Below are 16,713 nucleotides of genomic sequence, written 5' to 3'. Positions count from 1 at the left end.
ATTCCGCAAAAAAATATGATTTTTCTAAGATATATTAATCATATCAAATCATATTTTTTCTGCGGAATTAAATGAATATAATTTTTATATGAAAATTATAGATCTCGATGAGATCTACAACTTTCTAGTTTTGAGTTTTTTCATTTGAAGTAGTTAAGATGCTAAAAAATTAATGACATATTTAGACTTAAGGGTATTTTTGACTTTTCACACCTATAGTTTGACGGCGTTAGAGCCCAAACTGATGGCAGTGGCATAGAGCGCACAAAAAAGTTGGAACAGTGACGCTGAAGACAGCTGAACTTTTTCTGAGACTCACAGAGCATTACGATCTTTTTTTAACGGCGCACAAGAATTCTCCCTTTGGGTTTTACTAGAATCCAGATCGAGCCTACTTGTCACCTACCCCTTCTACCCAAGATGCACAAGCCAAGGCCCACAAAAGCTTTCGTTTGAAAAATAAAAATAAAAGTTAACAGTGTCAGTGTAACACAGAAACAAACTAGCTGTTTGGTTCGGCAAAATATAACGGCATTTGAATATGTCCGGGATTGATTGACAATACCATCGTTTGATTTGGCTTGGCCCATTAAAACATAACGCGCAATCGGATAACGCTACGTTCAAGTCTGATACCGCCCCTCCCGGACCTATCTCATTACGCAACCCTCGTCTCCACCGCTCGAAGTCGACGCCTTCCTCTCTCCCCCGCGTGGCATTCCTCCTTCGCACGGCTACAGCTGGCGGCGACCACAAACCCTCCCCGCTCACCGGTGAGCTCTCTCCAGCACTCAGTCTCTCCTCTCCTCTCCTTCTCTCTCTTCTCCTATGCACCAGCGTGATTTCTAAACCTTAGATGGCGTTTTTTCTTTAGGTCCAAGATCCTTGCACAGAGAAGAGGACCCACTCGATATCAAGGTGTTTGTGCACCTGATATGCAATTCATCTATGTACTACCTGGTTGGGAGGGTTCAACACATGACGGTCGCATGCTGAGAGATGCCATTACCAGGCCAAATGGCTTGCATATCCCCCAAGGTGAGTTTGGTTTTGTTAACTCATGGTTTCTTGATAAGTTATCTAGTGCAAATGTTGATTTTGTTTCTGTTTGCAATCTTAAAGGGTGTTACTATCTTGTACATGCTGGCTATGCAAATGTAAATGGCTTTTTATCTCCATATCGAGGTCAAAGGTATCACTTGGGAGGTTGGACTGCACAAAACCCCCCACATAGCGCAAAGGAATATTTTAATATGAGGCATACAAAAGCAATAAATATTACTGAGAGTTGCTTTGAAGGTTAAAGGGTCGGTGGAGAATTTTGAGTCCATCTTATTTTCCTATAAAAACTCAATGCCGAATAATAATGGCTTGTGCCCTTTTGCACAATTTGATTTTGCAAAATATGTCAAGAGATCCAATGAAATTTTTGGATGAATCGGCGGTACCTTCAATGGAAATTACTGAAGGAGAAGTTAGTGAACCAGAATTTATCACCTGTGTGTCAACTTCTAATGAGTGAACTAATTTTCGAGATGTTCTTGCTCAAGGGCTATATAATAACTATAGGGCTTCTTCTAGTTCTAATTGAGGTCTGCTTTTCATATTGTTTTGGTTCTAAAATTATTCTATATTATTAGTTGTGTAGTATTTTAACATGGCCTTATTATATATTATTAGTTATGTATTATTTTAACATGGCCTTAATACTATGCAGCTATGGACCTTTCTCAGAAATCAACAACTGTGCGTGGAAGGGGAAAGAATAAAAGGAAGTGACTATGAATGAAGATGATGAGCTTATGAAAGCACTGTATGAGATATCACTGGAGCCAAAGTGGAAGGGGCATGGAGGAGGCTTTAATAATGGGTATTTATTTGCACTATAGGACATTCTTGCTGAGAAGCTACTAGGCGCTGGAATTTTAGCTTTACCTCATATTAAGTCTAGAGTCAGGCATTTTAGGATAAATTATGGAGCACTAGAACAAATGCTGAGCAGAAGCAGCTTCACCTAGGATGATACTAAGAAGATGCTTCAGTGTGAAAAGATACAGAATGATAAACATTGCAAGGTACGCTATCCTTTACATATGCATGTCTGTGGTGATGAGACTCATGAGAGTTGATTTCAAGTACTTAATCTTGTTCTGTCTAGGATGTATCTGTGTGCGCTTTCTTGTTATGATTCCTAAGGGCCTATATTGAGGGTTCTGATTCCTATATTGAGGGTTCTAATTCCTGAAACATCACTTGTTTAATTATTTTGAATAGCAGTAACCATCACTTGTTTAATTATTTTGAATACTCTGTGATCCACTTGATTGTGCAATGATAAGTTTTGATTAGGCTTTTCAAGGAGAGTAAAAGTAGGTATCACTCGTTTGTAGAGTTCCTTATGGTTATGTTATTATGTTACTATCACATATGAATGTATGATTGGAGCAGTACTTTGGACTAGGCGCAGAACACTTTATAATTCTTGTGATATTATTTTCATTGGTATTACTCCTGGAGTACATGTTATTGTGATTTTACCAAATGTTGCTGTAGTTGGCAAACTGTTGACAAGCCTATTCAGTCCTACTAGTATTAGTGCAAAATTGTTTTCAATCCTAGTAGTTATTCAGTCCAAATAATAAGCTACATGGCAGGATTGTATCCCATAGACTCCTGATATTATCAAAGCTTTTATGTGCTCAAAACATATGTCCATAAATGATGAAATTTCTTCTGTTAGACACTAGAGTAGCTGGTATACATTCAAATAACTTCATAAGGACTTCAGATTGTCACTACTACTGAATCTCAATTTTTTCTAGCATAGTCCATTTTGACTGACCATGGGTTTATTATTTCAACACACAAGTGATACATTATCTGCAGCTGTTAACATATTGATACTATCATATGTAGGATCATCCGGATGTTAAGGGCCTATATGGCACCAAATTCCCTTACTATGATACATTATCTGCAATATATAGAAATGATATAGCCATTGGTGAAGGTGCCGAAGATATCAGTGAGGCTGTTGGCAACATGGAAGAAGAGCTTGCTGCTGAACATGGTAATTAGCATTGCGAAGAAGAGGATAGGATGTAACAGAACCGCCCAATTTATACAAGATCAAGTACGGCTGTCCCCGCTAACACGTTGACACGCGCATACTTTCACTCATATAAACCCGGTAGTCCGCTGAGTGTCCCGAAAGACCTCGGTAAATTAACAACACAACCAAGATCGTGGGATTAAGCAAATACACATCACATACACAGGGTTGCAGCGGAAAATAATATTACAAATGGATTCACAAATAATAGTACAAGTTTTGGTTTTAAAACCGCTTAGTGAAAACAACACAGCTTTCCAATGATTACATTAATATAAGTTCCAAATATATTGCTAGCATAAGTGACATCATCCGACAAAAGCATATAGATGAGAAGTAAGTATAGAATCACCGAGCCCACCGGCGGTTAGCCACCATCTTCAACAGGCCGAGAACTTCACCTGCAACATGGTGGGATAAACCCTGAGTACGAGAATGTACTCAGCCAGACTTACCCGTCGTAAACTAGAAATAAGTGACACCAAGGATCATGCAAGGCTTTATTTGATGGAGCTGAGCTGACAACCTTTTTGCATAAAAGCTTGAGTAATCATTAGCATTATTCGCCTATACTAGCAGCGATTTTTAGCCATTACCTACCATCTATATTAGCACCTGTACTAATCAATCACTTAATTAAGTTGCAAACAATAATAACCATATCAGGTAATTCATGGCTCATTATCATAGTCATCATCATCATCATTTAACCATATCATTAAATTTAGTGAGTCTACGTTGCCGCTGCTCAGTCAAGTTCTCACTATCCGGGAGAGACGGCGATTCGAATCGATTCCTATCTAGCTGGAGGGGTATTCCTAACACTCACCCAATCCACCTGATCGAGGGTTTCCTCGGGTCACCTTTGGTACATCTCAGGAATCGCGGCTCCGAGCAGCGCCGCACCCTCAGGGAGTCCACTCTGCCAGGTGGTCAATCTCACCTCGGACTTACGCCAATAGCTCCCCGCACATCCTTACTACCGCCAGGGTGCGCACTTTCACTTCTCGGTCTTCCGGCCTGAGTTGAGCTACTCGGCTTCGTGGTCGGAATGAGTTATTTGGCCAACTAAGTGATAGGCATGCGTTCAACATGACATGAGGACGTACAGCGAATCGGTCCTTAAACGACACAGACGGGGATAGATTCACACCCAAGACCTCCATGCCTTATTGCTGCACTACCATCATCCCGTCCGGTCTCTTTTCATTATTAACACATGGTCCTTTTCCATGATAGCAATTATAGCCAACCATGACCGGAGCTCATCCTACATCTCGCAGGTGACAGGAAATCACCCGACTTCTACCGGTCTAAGCATAGCTAAGCATCATTTGATCCTACACTTAATTAGGGTTCATAGGATTTTATCTGGACAAGGTAAGGATATAATGCAACAATTGGTTCCAACCAGTTCCTATACTTAATGCATCATCAACAATAAAAGAGACTCAAGATATTTGTAAAAACATGGGAGGCTTAGAATGCTCCGGGGCTTGCCTGGGATCCGACACAAGTCAGTTCAGTTAGCTTGCACCGTCCTGGTGACATCTCAGGTCCTAGCACTTGCTTAGTCCCTCCATCTTTGGGATAGATCCATCAAACGTTGTCTTCGGGTTTGGCTCCAACATCGCATCCTTCACATGGTGCATCTAGCGTACCTAGATGAGATTCAATATATAAGTGCATAAATATAAAGAATAGTACCAGGAGACGCATCACAAATAGCAAGCAAGACAAGCATAGTTTACACTAACACACTCAAGTACTTTGCGATGCTTAACTTAAACATCACACAATCCATCCTGCCAAGATGGCAAAGAAGACGACAACACCAAACATGACACAAGTTTCTCAAGATCTCAGGTGCTCTAACTCAGTCATCATTCAAGGCATAAGTCACACTTAACAATATACAAGCAAACACTATAATTGTAATCTGCCAAATTCTGGACATGCAAACAGCAGCTATAAGAATTAGATATAACTGGAGTTACACAAATCCAAATGACTTGCAAGAAGACATTCTGGAAAGCTTATGAAATTCTATACATTTCATCTATACTCATCACAGCATGATTCACAAGTTAAGTAGGTCGAAATTATACGTTTATAGAAACTGGTCTAAACAAGACAGAGAGTAATCAATTCTGTAACCCAACTTTAAACAACTGTAATTCTTAAACTACTTGGCCAAATGACACCAAATTTTAACAGCAGCTAGATACATGAATTATCTACAACTTTTGTATAAACAAGTTTCACAACCAAGCACATTATCATGAAGAACTTTGCTAAGTTCCCAGATCTGTCCATAAACCACATCGGCAAGAATAATTATTAACTTATGTTGCAAATTCATAATTGGGCAAAACCAACTTTACCAACATTTCACATGTGACTAAAGAACACCAGAAAACCTAGTGTCCATGACCAAATAAATTCTTTTAATGCATTTCTTAATTTATTTTAGATAACAAGGTGACTTAATGAACATATACCAAAAGCATATAATAAATTCTACAAAAATTACAGTGGCTCACATATGCTTCAAGTAGACTACTGTAAAAATTGCACTCAAATTTATCAACAGAAACACCCTCCACAAAAATAACAAGGCAGAAAGGCTGATTTTTGAATAAATAAGAATCCTATTGAAAAGTATCAAACAACAGATTTCATATTTTTCTTAGCATACTGAAGGTACCAAGGTGACCTCCAATAAATTTCATGAGCATTGGATCTATATTTTAAACATAACAATTCACCAAAGGATTACCTAATTAATAAAAGGAATTTCATAACTCAAAAACTAGACATGCACTGTCTACCAAAGTTTTACCAGAGATTACCCATATCAAGAAAAGCTCACCATTCAAATTTCATAATTTTTGGAGCACTACAACTCCAGATATGAAATACACAAGTTCGTATGCATCAAAAAAAATTCTTTTGGAAGAGCAATTTAATTCACCCAGCAAATCTACTACACAAGCTCAGATTATATTTTTACTAAACACTAGACTTCCCAAAGAACACTACAAATTTGAAGCACATCATTTAGATCCCTAGAACTTGAGATATACATTTTACAAATTCATATATAAATCTATAAAATAAAGAAAAACAAAAAAAACAAAAGTGAAGCTTCGCTGCTGGGCTGGCCTGCTGACCCGTGCGCGGCCTGCTCGGCCTGGCCCGCCCCGCCCGCGCGAAGCGTTCGGCCCGCCCCTAACAGCCGGGTCCCCAGCATCAGCCGCAGCAGGGCAGAGGGTTGGCTCGGCCGACGTTTTCTCGCCGGCGGCGAGATCTCCGGCGAGAAGGTCGACACCTACGCATTCCCTGTGTCAAGCCACGTCTAATGGTACCCCTTATGAGACCTAGGGTTGAGCAGAGCAAGGTCGCCGTCGGCCATGGCGGCACGGCGGAGGGGCTCGGCGGTGCGCCGGCCATCTCCGGTCGGTAGCAACTCGGCTAGGCTCAAAACGAGCATCACGGTGTCCTAGGGAATGAAAAGAACAAGAGCGGAGGTGCCGAGGTACTCCAGATGGGGCTGGCCATGGAGCACCCAACTCCGGCAAGGTTGCGGCGGCGCGGGAATGTCGAATGCGACCTCACACGAGGTCGATTGACGGCATGGATAAGATGAAAAGCTAGAGGAGGTCTCGTCGGTGCTAAGGAAGAGACGGAGGGAGCTGAGGTGCGGAGGTGAGCCCGCGGAAGCTCGTCAGAGCTCATAGTGGTAATGGCGCTCCACCGCGGAGGAAGAGGAAAAGTGGCCTCTACCTTGACTCTCCGGCTCAACGATGAGGTGGACGAGGTCGAGGAGATGATGGTGAATCCGTGGGCGAGATGGAACGAGGCGAGGCGCGGTGGCGAGCGCGCGCGAACTCGACGAAGCAGCGCGGCGGTGATGGCAGCGCGCTCCTCCGCCTCGGCTTGCTCAGCAGAGGGAGGGGAAGGAGAGAATGGAGAGGGAGGCGAACTGAGGGCGTCGAGGCGGTCTTGATGGACATCGAGCCCTGACCGGTGGGGCCAGTGACGACGTACGGGTGCCACGGCGTGTCCACGCGGCGTCACCGGTCTGTGGCCGGTCGGCCACCGAGCTGGCTTGCTTCTGAATCAACGTCCACGTTTCTCCGACTGAAACTCCATTTTCAACGATCCATAACTCCAAATATGTTCGTCCTTTGCCACAATTTCAGTAATACAAGATGTAGAGCTACATGGGAACTACAACTTTGTCAACATGAGTTAGAGCTGGATCGACCTAGATTGGAAGTTACATTGTTCCAAAGTATGAATCCCGAAACTGTAAAACAGCTTTACACTTAGCAAAATTTGCGAAGTCGAAAAACAGCAGTTTGTTGATTCATGTGAGCTCCATTTGACCGGGCTAGGCACTGAATTAGCTCTTGAGCATCAAACAATTTTGGTTCTATTCAACTTAAACTTCAACTTTATTTAAGGTGTAACTCCATGCAAGCACTATAAGCAATGGGTCAACATAGGTCAAAGTAGCATCGTGGAAATGCTTAAATCTGAGTTTTAGACCGATTGATGCATTTTCTTGATCTCTGCTCACACGAACCCTTCATGACTTTTGTGGTAGAGTTCAATTAGAGTCATTTGGGCAAGGTTCCAAGGTTTGGTTGACGATCTAGAATTCCATTCACTTAATAAAGCAATCCAAGAAAGATGTAACTCATCATTTCGTGCAACTTCTTGATTCCAAACTTCACGAAACTTTTCCACGGATCAATATAGATGGATGTTGATGCGAGACATATGAAACAAGTACATCCAACATTACCCAAGCATACCTCTTAGAAAAGGGCAGCATGTAAGCAATGGTGCATGGTCCGAGTTTACGTGGTGGCTCATTTTCATATGTTTGACCTAACATCTCCATCATCACTTAATCTGTCATGTTTACTCTTAAACCCATTGCTTACTGGTGACAAACACCTGGGGTGTTACAGCCCTCCCCCCTTAAAGGAATCGCGTCCCGAGATTCGGTGTGAAAGACTTTTAAGGGAAGAGAAACTTGTCATCCAGTTTCCAACATCAGTGATAGCATTAGGCTACTTAACTTCGGAGTATCAGAGAGGCTAATTTGGTCACAACACTTTCTGATACTTGCTCTTCATCGTAAGATGTTGTCTAAAGACTTTCCTTCGTTGGCATCCATAAAGCATTGTTACATTGGAAGGAATCCAAGATATCACTGTCCTGTGTACTTCATCCTTGATGTACGAAGAGCGATACAAGCGTAGACTAAATACTTGTAAGATCTACTTCCCTAGTGGATAAAGCATAGAACTTATGGACTTTGCACTAGATTGCAGTCGGTTGACGGATATTCCTTACAACGGTGTTATATTGGCTCCTAAGGTCTGAAAAGCAGTTCTCTACTCAAGTGGCTTGAGCACAACTTCTCGTAAAGGAGGTGATCATAGACAGGGTAAACATCCTTTGAGGGTATGAGAAGTTAGTTAACCAATATCCAAACTGGTTGTAGCGGTGCAATCACTCAGATGTCAACTGATGGAAAGCTACATAATGTTCCATGTATGTAGTGCTCTTCCTCTGATAACGACACTGTATTATCTGAGTCTATTGAGTGAGGGGTAAATGTAATAGCTGACTCAGTCGGCTCAACGTTCTCGATGATTATTCCTTAGGGAGCCTTTGGATCCAGGTTGCAACAGGGATCTGGGTGGAATCTGATGCAACTTCATGGGTAAAAACACATATAAGGTACCAAAGACATGTCAGCATTGGAGAACCATTGACGCAGAAGGATGTTAGCGAGGCTTGGAGGACAACACAAGTTGCAAGTAATCACAAAATTAGGGACTAGTTCACTACCAAGCATTCTGATCTAAGAGGGCAAAAGCAAGGCGCATAGGGGTGCAATAGTCTTCTCAAGAGTATGGAGGGTTGTCTAACAGCAAGACATCTACAAGTTGTAATTTCTCGGTATGAATTACAAACACAACCGTCTAATGCAAAGGATGATCGCAGTCACAGCGAAATTGCAGATTCTGTACCCTTTTGTTTTCTATTCATATCTCACAAACTATTGCTCCATTGTGCATGAATTTTGGTAGGCACGTAGATCCATGGGTCTTCTAACTACTCACCAAAATTCAACTCAACCGGACTCCGTTTGACCATCCAAACAATTCGTCTACCAAAACTGCTCTGTTCTGAAATGGCAGCAAACCGAGCCGATAAGATATCTCTCAAATCCGATGTTTTACTCAACCAATACTCAAACCAACTTAAGACATGGAAGGGTCCTAAGCAAGGAATGAGATCACCAAGTTTGGAGTCAATCCGACTTTGTTTGAGTCACTAATCGCCGGCTTGAAGATAACCGGTTTTGCTGTTTCTTTGCTTAGCATTATTCTGTGAGATCTGGCCTTCGTAGTTACCACAAGTTGTTACCTAGCTAGAGATTAACCTTACTATGGGTAACTAATCAGTTGTCTCTCAACACTCAAAGTTCCAAATTCTGACTCTTGACCACAACAATAATTGCAATCAAGGCACAAACAGACGGTCGTCATCGAAGTCTGCAAATAAGGAGTCACACTAGAGATGGTTGATTTCAACTGTATGACCATCATGCACCTACAGATCAAGAACTTGAACGGGAGGTTCATTAGCACCCGGTGACCTGTTACACCACATGATATCGCCATCCATTATCATTAGATTGATAACTTGTCCAACATTAAGTGTTGGGTACCTTTCTGATCCAACAGGGACGACATAAGTTGCTCACTAGATGACTGACATCATTACAGGGACAACCAAGTGGAGTCACTTGTCTACCACCTCTTGTAGTCTGTTAATGTTTATGTCGGTGACTAGTTCTACAAAGGTTATCCTTTTTGTGACTTCAAAAGGAAGCTCTACTACTTTCGGTCTGATATATGTATCTTCGATAAGATATGGAGAGATAACCAAGGAAGGGCTCACATGAAAATAACACCTCGGTGCAGTTCTGCAATGGATCATGACTAGAAACCCCGATACCAGCGCGTGCCGAGCAGCACAGCCTTGTGTGTGCACCCACAGGAGGCTCTCAGTTTCGTCACGGCACCGTAGATCGCTAATCGTGGCACCATTACTGAACATACAACCCAAAATAATTTTCACGTGGCACAATTTTGGTTGCACAGGAGCAAGCACCATGAAAAGGAGGGATAGCAAACAATGGTAGTCACAAGGTTAGGAGTCAACAAGGAGGTGATCCAAAGATCAAAATATAGCGCAAGAGAACATAGCTTAATTGCCGAAGACAATTGAGCAAGGGACTCCGGCCTAATTTCCATATACGCCTCGTGCCCACCAAAGTGATTACCAGATAAAGATTAACATGAGATTTGGTCTTGTCGAGCAGCAACATGAGATTAAGACTGATAAACATCCAGAGACTTGAAAGGGTTGGAGGCAAAATAAATGAGATTCAAGGGACATAGCCAATGCACTGACTAGGGATTGAGTTGATAAAGCAATGACAGGATCTACGAGGAAAAAGTTCCAAAGCCAGGGTAGATAGCGATTAGCGTTGCACCAGATCATCTGTAGGAGAAGGAGCAATGAAGTCCGACAAGAATTTTTTTTTGAGCAAGGTCCTCCCACATAGGAGCGGGACAACCACAACACATGCAAGCATTCAAGGGAACTAAGCTTGGGCCTAAGGTCAAGCAAAGGCATAGATAACGTCTTCGTAGCACAACGTTCAAGGCTAGCAACCACGTGTATAGGCTCAGGCTCCTAAGAGAGAACTTAATAGGAGACAACAACCATGAGATTACCAAAACTTGGACGCTATTCTAGGATAGCACTCTTCCACACTCATATGCTTACCGAGGACAAAAGGGCGACCACTACGGCACTACCTAGATAACGAGCATCCACACATATATCATGTTCTTAAGCGAGCATTTCGAAACACTCAATTTGATTAGCTTAAGCGACTATTACTAAGCACAAAGCTCGCACCTAACAAGTAGTCACCTACAACAACACCACTACACACAAACATGCGAACATGGTGGTAAGGTACTATTATCTTTTATTTCCCTTTTTACTGAGTAGGTGGATATCTCTACAAAACAAGTCTTACATTTAGCAATGTAGTCTTCCAAGGGGTGAAGTTTTTGCTAATTAATAACCTATCATCTATTCCCTTTGGAACCAAACATACAAGACGAGCTAATCACACATTATCGTCAAGCATAGCTATTCAAGCAGCATGGGACAAGACATTTTATCTAGCTTCACACAGGGAAGATAGTACATCACATTGATCACAAGTCACTTAGCATTAGAACAAGGTGAGGGAAGCATATTCATGCACAAGCACAATCATGATGCATGCTCGTCCTATTCGTCCTCACGAAATTGCCAACCTAAGGTGGCAATCACGCTCTATGTCGGTGGCATAACACGTACTCTCTCGATATATAGCTAGTTGTCAGCTACATTCAATCTACGCATTCGTGGTTAGCGTACCTGCAGGCAAATTCATTGCAGCCAATCCCCACACGAGATAAATAAGCACACAATGAAAGCAGTAAACTAAGATACTCTCCATATATACATCCCCAGATGTATATACTTCGATATCCATAGCTACCCGATAAATATACCCGCAATTAAGTACCTTCATATATACATGGGTGTAACATGTAAATATTCTAGTAACCATAGCTAACTTTCCCCTAGACCGACAGTTGGACGGTCATGCTCTCACAACTCACACTTACCTGGGCGTAGAGGCAATTGATCCATACATTACCATTCAAGCGAATGGCATCCATACAATAGCATGCCGTATGGACGACGAAAGTAAAAACCCCATGTTAGTACTTAGATAGCCACCTAATGGTCCTTAACTGGGCATAAAGGAGGATGTCGCTAGCATAGTTTTGCAAATTAGTTTTGACAAACTGCCTGTAGCTAAAGTTTTAGTTAAAATAGGCTTTTTAAAACCAAAACTTTGTTTTTAAAACAATGTACATGACAGTATTATGCTTAATCTTGCTCTGATACCAGCTGTAACAGAACCGCCCAATTTATACAAGATCAAGTACGGCTGTCCCCGCTAACACGTTGACACGCGCATACTTTCACTCATATAAACCCGGTAGTCCGCCGAGTGTCCCGAAAGACCTCGGTAAATCAACATCACAACCAAGATCGCGGGATTAAGCAAATACACATCACATACACAGGGTTGCAGCGGAAAATAATATTACAAATGGATTCACAAATAATAGTACAAGTTTTGGTTTTAAAACCGCTTAGTGAAAACAATACAGCTTTCCAATGATTACATTAATATAAGTTCCAAATATATTGCTAGCATAAGTGACATCATCCGACAAAAGCATATAGATGAGAAGTAAGTATAGAATCACCGAGCCCACCGGCGGTTAGCCACCATCTTCAACAGGCCGAGAACTTCACCTGCAACATGGTGGGATAAACCCTGAGTACGAGAATGTACTCAGCCAGACTTACCCGTCATAAACTAGAAATAAGTGACACCAAGGATCATGCAAGGCTTTATTTGATGGAGCTGAGCTGACAACCTTTTCGCATAAAAGCTTGAGTAATCATTAGCATTATCCGCCTATACTAGCAGCGATTTTTAGCTATTACCTACCATCTATATTAGCACCTATACTAATCAATCACTTAATTAAGTTGCAAACAATAATAACCATATCAGGTAATTCATGGCTCATTATCATAGTCATCATCATCATCATTTAACCATATCATTAAATTTAGTGAGTCTACGTTGCCGCTGCTCAGTCAAGTTCTCACTATCCGGGAGAGACGGCGATTCGAATCGATTCCTATCCAGCTGGAGGGGTATTCCTAACACTCACCCAATCCACCTGATCAAGGGTTTCCTCGGGTCACCTTTGGTACATCTCAGGAATCGCGGCTCCGAGCAGCGCCGCACCCTCAGGGAGTCCACTCTGCCAGGTGGTCAATCTCACCTCGGACTTACGCCAATAGCTCCCCGCACATCCTTACTACCGCCAGGGTGCGCACTTTCACTTCTCGGTCTTCCGGCCTGAGTTGAGCTACTCGGCTTCGCGGTCGGAACGAGTTATCCGGCCAACTAAGTGATAGGCATGCGTTCAACATGACATAAGGACGTACAACGAATCGGTCCTTAAACGACACAGACGGGGATAGATTCACACCCAAGACCTCCATGCCTTGTTGCTGCACTACCATCATCCCGTCCGGTCTCTTTTCATTATTAACACATGGTCCTTTTCCATGATAGCAATTATAGCCAACCGTGACCGGAGCTCATCCTACATCTCGCAGGTGACAGGAAATCACCCGACTTCTACCGGTCTAAGCATAGCTAAGCATCATTCGATCCTACACTTAATTAGGGTTCATAGGATTTTATCTGGACAAGGTAAGGATATAATGCAACAATTGGTTCCAACCAGTTCCTATACTTAATGCATCATCAACAATAAAAGAGACTCAAGATATTTGTAAAAACATGGGAGGCTTAGAATGCTCTGGGGCTTGCCTGGGATCCGACACAAGTCAGTTCAGTTAGCTTGCACCGTCCTGGTGACATCTCAGGTCCTAGCACTTGCTTAGTCCCTCCATCTTCGGGATAGATCCATCAAACGTTGTCTTCGGGTTTGGCTCCAACATCGCATCCTTCACGTGGTGCATCTAGCGTACCTAGATGAGATGCAATATATAAGTGCATAAATATAAAGAATAGTACCAGGAGACGCATCACAAATAGCAAGCAAGACAAGCATAGTTTACACTAACACACTCAAGTACTTTGTGATGCTTAACTTAAACATCACACAATCCATCCTGCCAAGATGGCAAAGAAGACGACAACACCAAACATGACACAAGTTTCTCAAGATCTCAGGTGCTCTAACTCAGTCATCATTCAAGGCATAAGTCACACTTAACAATATACAAGCAAACACTATAATTGTAATCTGCCAAATTCTGGACATGCAAACAGCAGCTATAAGAATTAGATATAACTGGAGTTACACAAATCCAAATGACTTGCAAGAAGACATTCTGGAAAGCTTATGAAATTCTATACATTTCATCTATACTCATCACAGCATGATTCACAAGTTAAGTAGGTCGAAATTATACGTTTATAGAAACTGGTCTAAACAAGACAGAGAGTAATCAATTCTGTAACCCAACTTTAAACAACTGTAATTCTTAAACTACTTGGCCAAATGACACCAAATTTTAACAGCAGCTAGATACATGAATTATCTACAACTTTTGTATAAACAAGTTTCACAACCAAGCACATTATCATGAAGAACTTTGCTAAGTTCCCAGATCTGTCCATAAACCACATCGGCAAGAATAATTATTAACTTATGTTGCAAATTCATAATTGGGCAAAACCAACTTTACCAACATTTCACATGTGACTAAAGAACACCAGAAAACCTAGTGTCCATGACCAAATAAATTCTTTTAATGCATTTCTTAATTTATTTTAGATAACAAGGTGACTTAATGAACATATACCAAAAGCATATAATAAATTCTACAAAAATTACAGTGGCTCACATATGCTTCAAGCAGACTACTGTAAAAATTGCACTCAAATTTATCAACAGAAACACCCTCCACAAAAATAACAAGGCAGAAAGGCTGATTTTTGAATAAATAAGAATCCTATTGAAAAGTATCAAACAACAGATTTCATATTTTTCTTAGCATACTGAAGGTACCAAGGTGACCTCCAATAAATTTCATGAGCATTGGATCTATATTTTAAACATAACAATTCACCAAAGGATTACCTAATTAATAAAAGGAATTTCATAACTCAAAAACTAGACATGCACTGTCTACCAAAGTTTTACTAGAGATTACCCATATCAAGAAAAGCTCACCATTCAAATTTCATAATTTTTGGAGCACTACAACTCTAGATATGAAATACACAAGTTCGTATGCATCAAAAAAAATTCTTTTGGAAGAGCAATTTAATTCACCCAGCAAATCTACTACACAAGCTCAGATTATATTTTTACTAAACACTAGACTTCCCAAAGAACACTACAAATTTGAAGCACATCATTTAGATCCCTAGAACTTGAGATATACATTTTACAAATTCATATATAAATCTGTAAAATAAAGAAAAACAAAAAAAACAAAAGTGAAGCTTCGCTGCTGGGCCGGCCTGCTGACCCGCGCGCGGCCTGCTCGCCCTGGCCCGCCCAGCCCGCGCGAAGCGTTCGGCCCGCCCCTGACAGCCGGGTCCCCAGCGTCAGCCGCAGCAGGGCAGAGGGTTGGCTCGGCCGACGTTTTCTCGCCGGCGGCGAGATCTCCGGCGAGAAGGTCGACACCTACGCGTTCCCTGTGTCAAGCCGCGTCTAATGGTACCCCTTATGAGACCTAGGGTTGAGCGGAGCAAGGTCGCCGTCGGCCATGGTGGCACGGCGGAGGGGCTCGGCGGTGCGCCGGCCATCTTCGGTCGGTAGCAACTCGGCTAGGCTCAAAACGAGCATCACGGTGTCCTAGGGAATGAAAAGAACAAGAGCGGAGGTGCCGAGGTACTCCAGATGGGGCTGGCCACGGAGCACCCAACTCCGGCAAGGTTGCGGCGGCGCGGGAATGTCGAATGCGACCTCACACGAGGTCGATTGACGGCATGGATAAGATGAAAAGCTAGAGGAGGTCTCGTCGGTGCTAAGGAAGAGACGGAGGGAGCTGAGGTGCGGAGGTGAGCCCGCGGAAGCTCGTCGGAGCTCACAGTGGTAATGGCGCTTCGCCGCAGAGGAAGAGGAAAAGTGGCCTCTACCTTGACTCTCCGGCTCAACAATGAGGTGGACGAGGTCGAGGAGATGATGGTGAATCCGTGGGCGAGATGGAACGAGGCGAGGCGCGGTGGCGAGCGCGCGCGAACTCGACGAAGCGCGCGGCGGCGATGGCAGCGCGCTCCTCCGCCTCGGCTTGCTCAGCAGAGGGAGGGGAAGGAGAGAATGGAGAGGGAGGCGAACTGAGGGCATCGGGGCGGTCTTGATGGACGTCGAGCCCTGACCGGTGGGGCCAACGATGACGTACGGGTGCCACGGCGCGTCCACGCGGTGTCGCCGGTCTGTGGCCGGTCGGCCACCGAGCTGGCTTGCTTCTGAATCAACGTCCACGTTTCTCCGACTGAAACTCCATTTTCAACGATCCATAACTCCAAATATGTTCGTCCTTTGCCACAATTTCAGTAATACAAGATGTAGAGCTACATGGGAACTACAACTTTGTCAACATGAGTTAGAGCTGGATCGACCTAGATTGGAAGTTACATTGTTCCAAAGTATGAATCCCGAAACTGTAAAATAGCTTTACACTTAGCAAAATTTGCGAAGTCGAAAAACAGCAGTTTGTTGATTCATGTGAGCTCCATTTGACCGGGCTAGGCACTGAATTAGCTCTTGAGCATCAAACAATTTTGGTTCTATTCAACTTAAACTTCAACTTTTATTTAAGGTGTAACTCCATGCAAGCACTATAAGCAATGGGTCAACATAGGT

At 42.7% G+C, this 16,713-nt stretch overlaps 1 pseudogene; it reads left to right on the top strand.

The window, feature by feature from the left end:
* The first annotated feature begins 1,719 nt into the window (after positions 1-1,719).
* On the top strand, positions 1,720-3,078 carry LOC136537179 (uncharacterized; annotated as a pseudogene).
* The last annotated feature ends 13,635 nt before the right edge of the window (positions 3,079-16,713 follow it).

The sequence above is a fragment of the Miscanthus floridulus genome, chromosome 2, assembly GCF_019320115.1.
Source record: "Miscanthus floridulus cultivar M001 chromosome 2, ASM1932011v1, whole genome shotgun sequence".
NCBI classification, from domain to species: domain Eukaryota; kingdom Viridiplantae; phylum Streptophyta; class Magnoliopsida; order Poales; family Poaceae; genus Miscanthus; species Miscanthus floridulus.
Note: the sequence above shows the minus strand (reverse complement) of the source record. Positions and strands in the feature narration are given on the sequence as shown.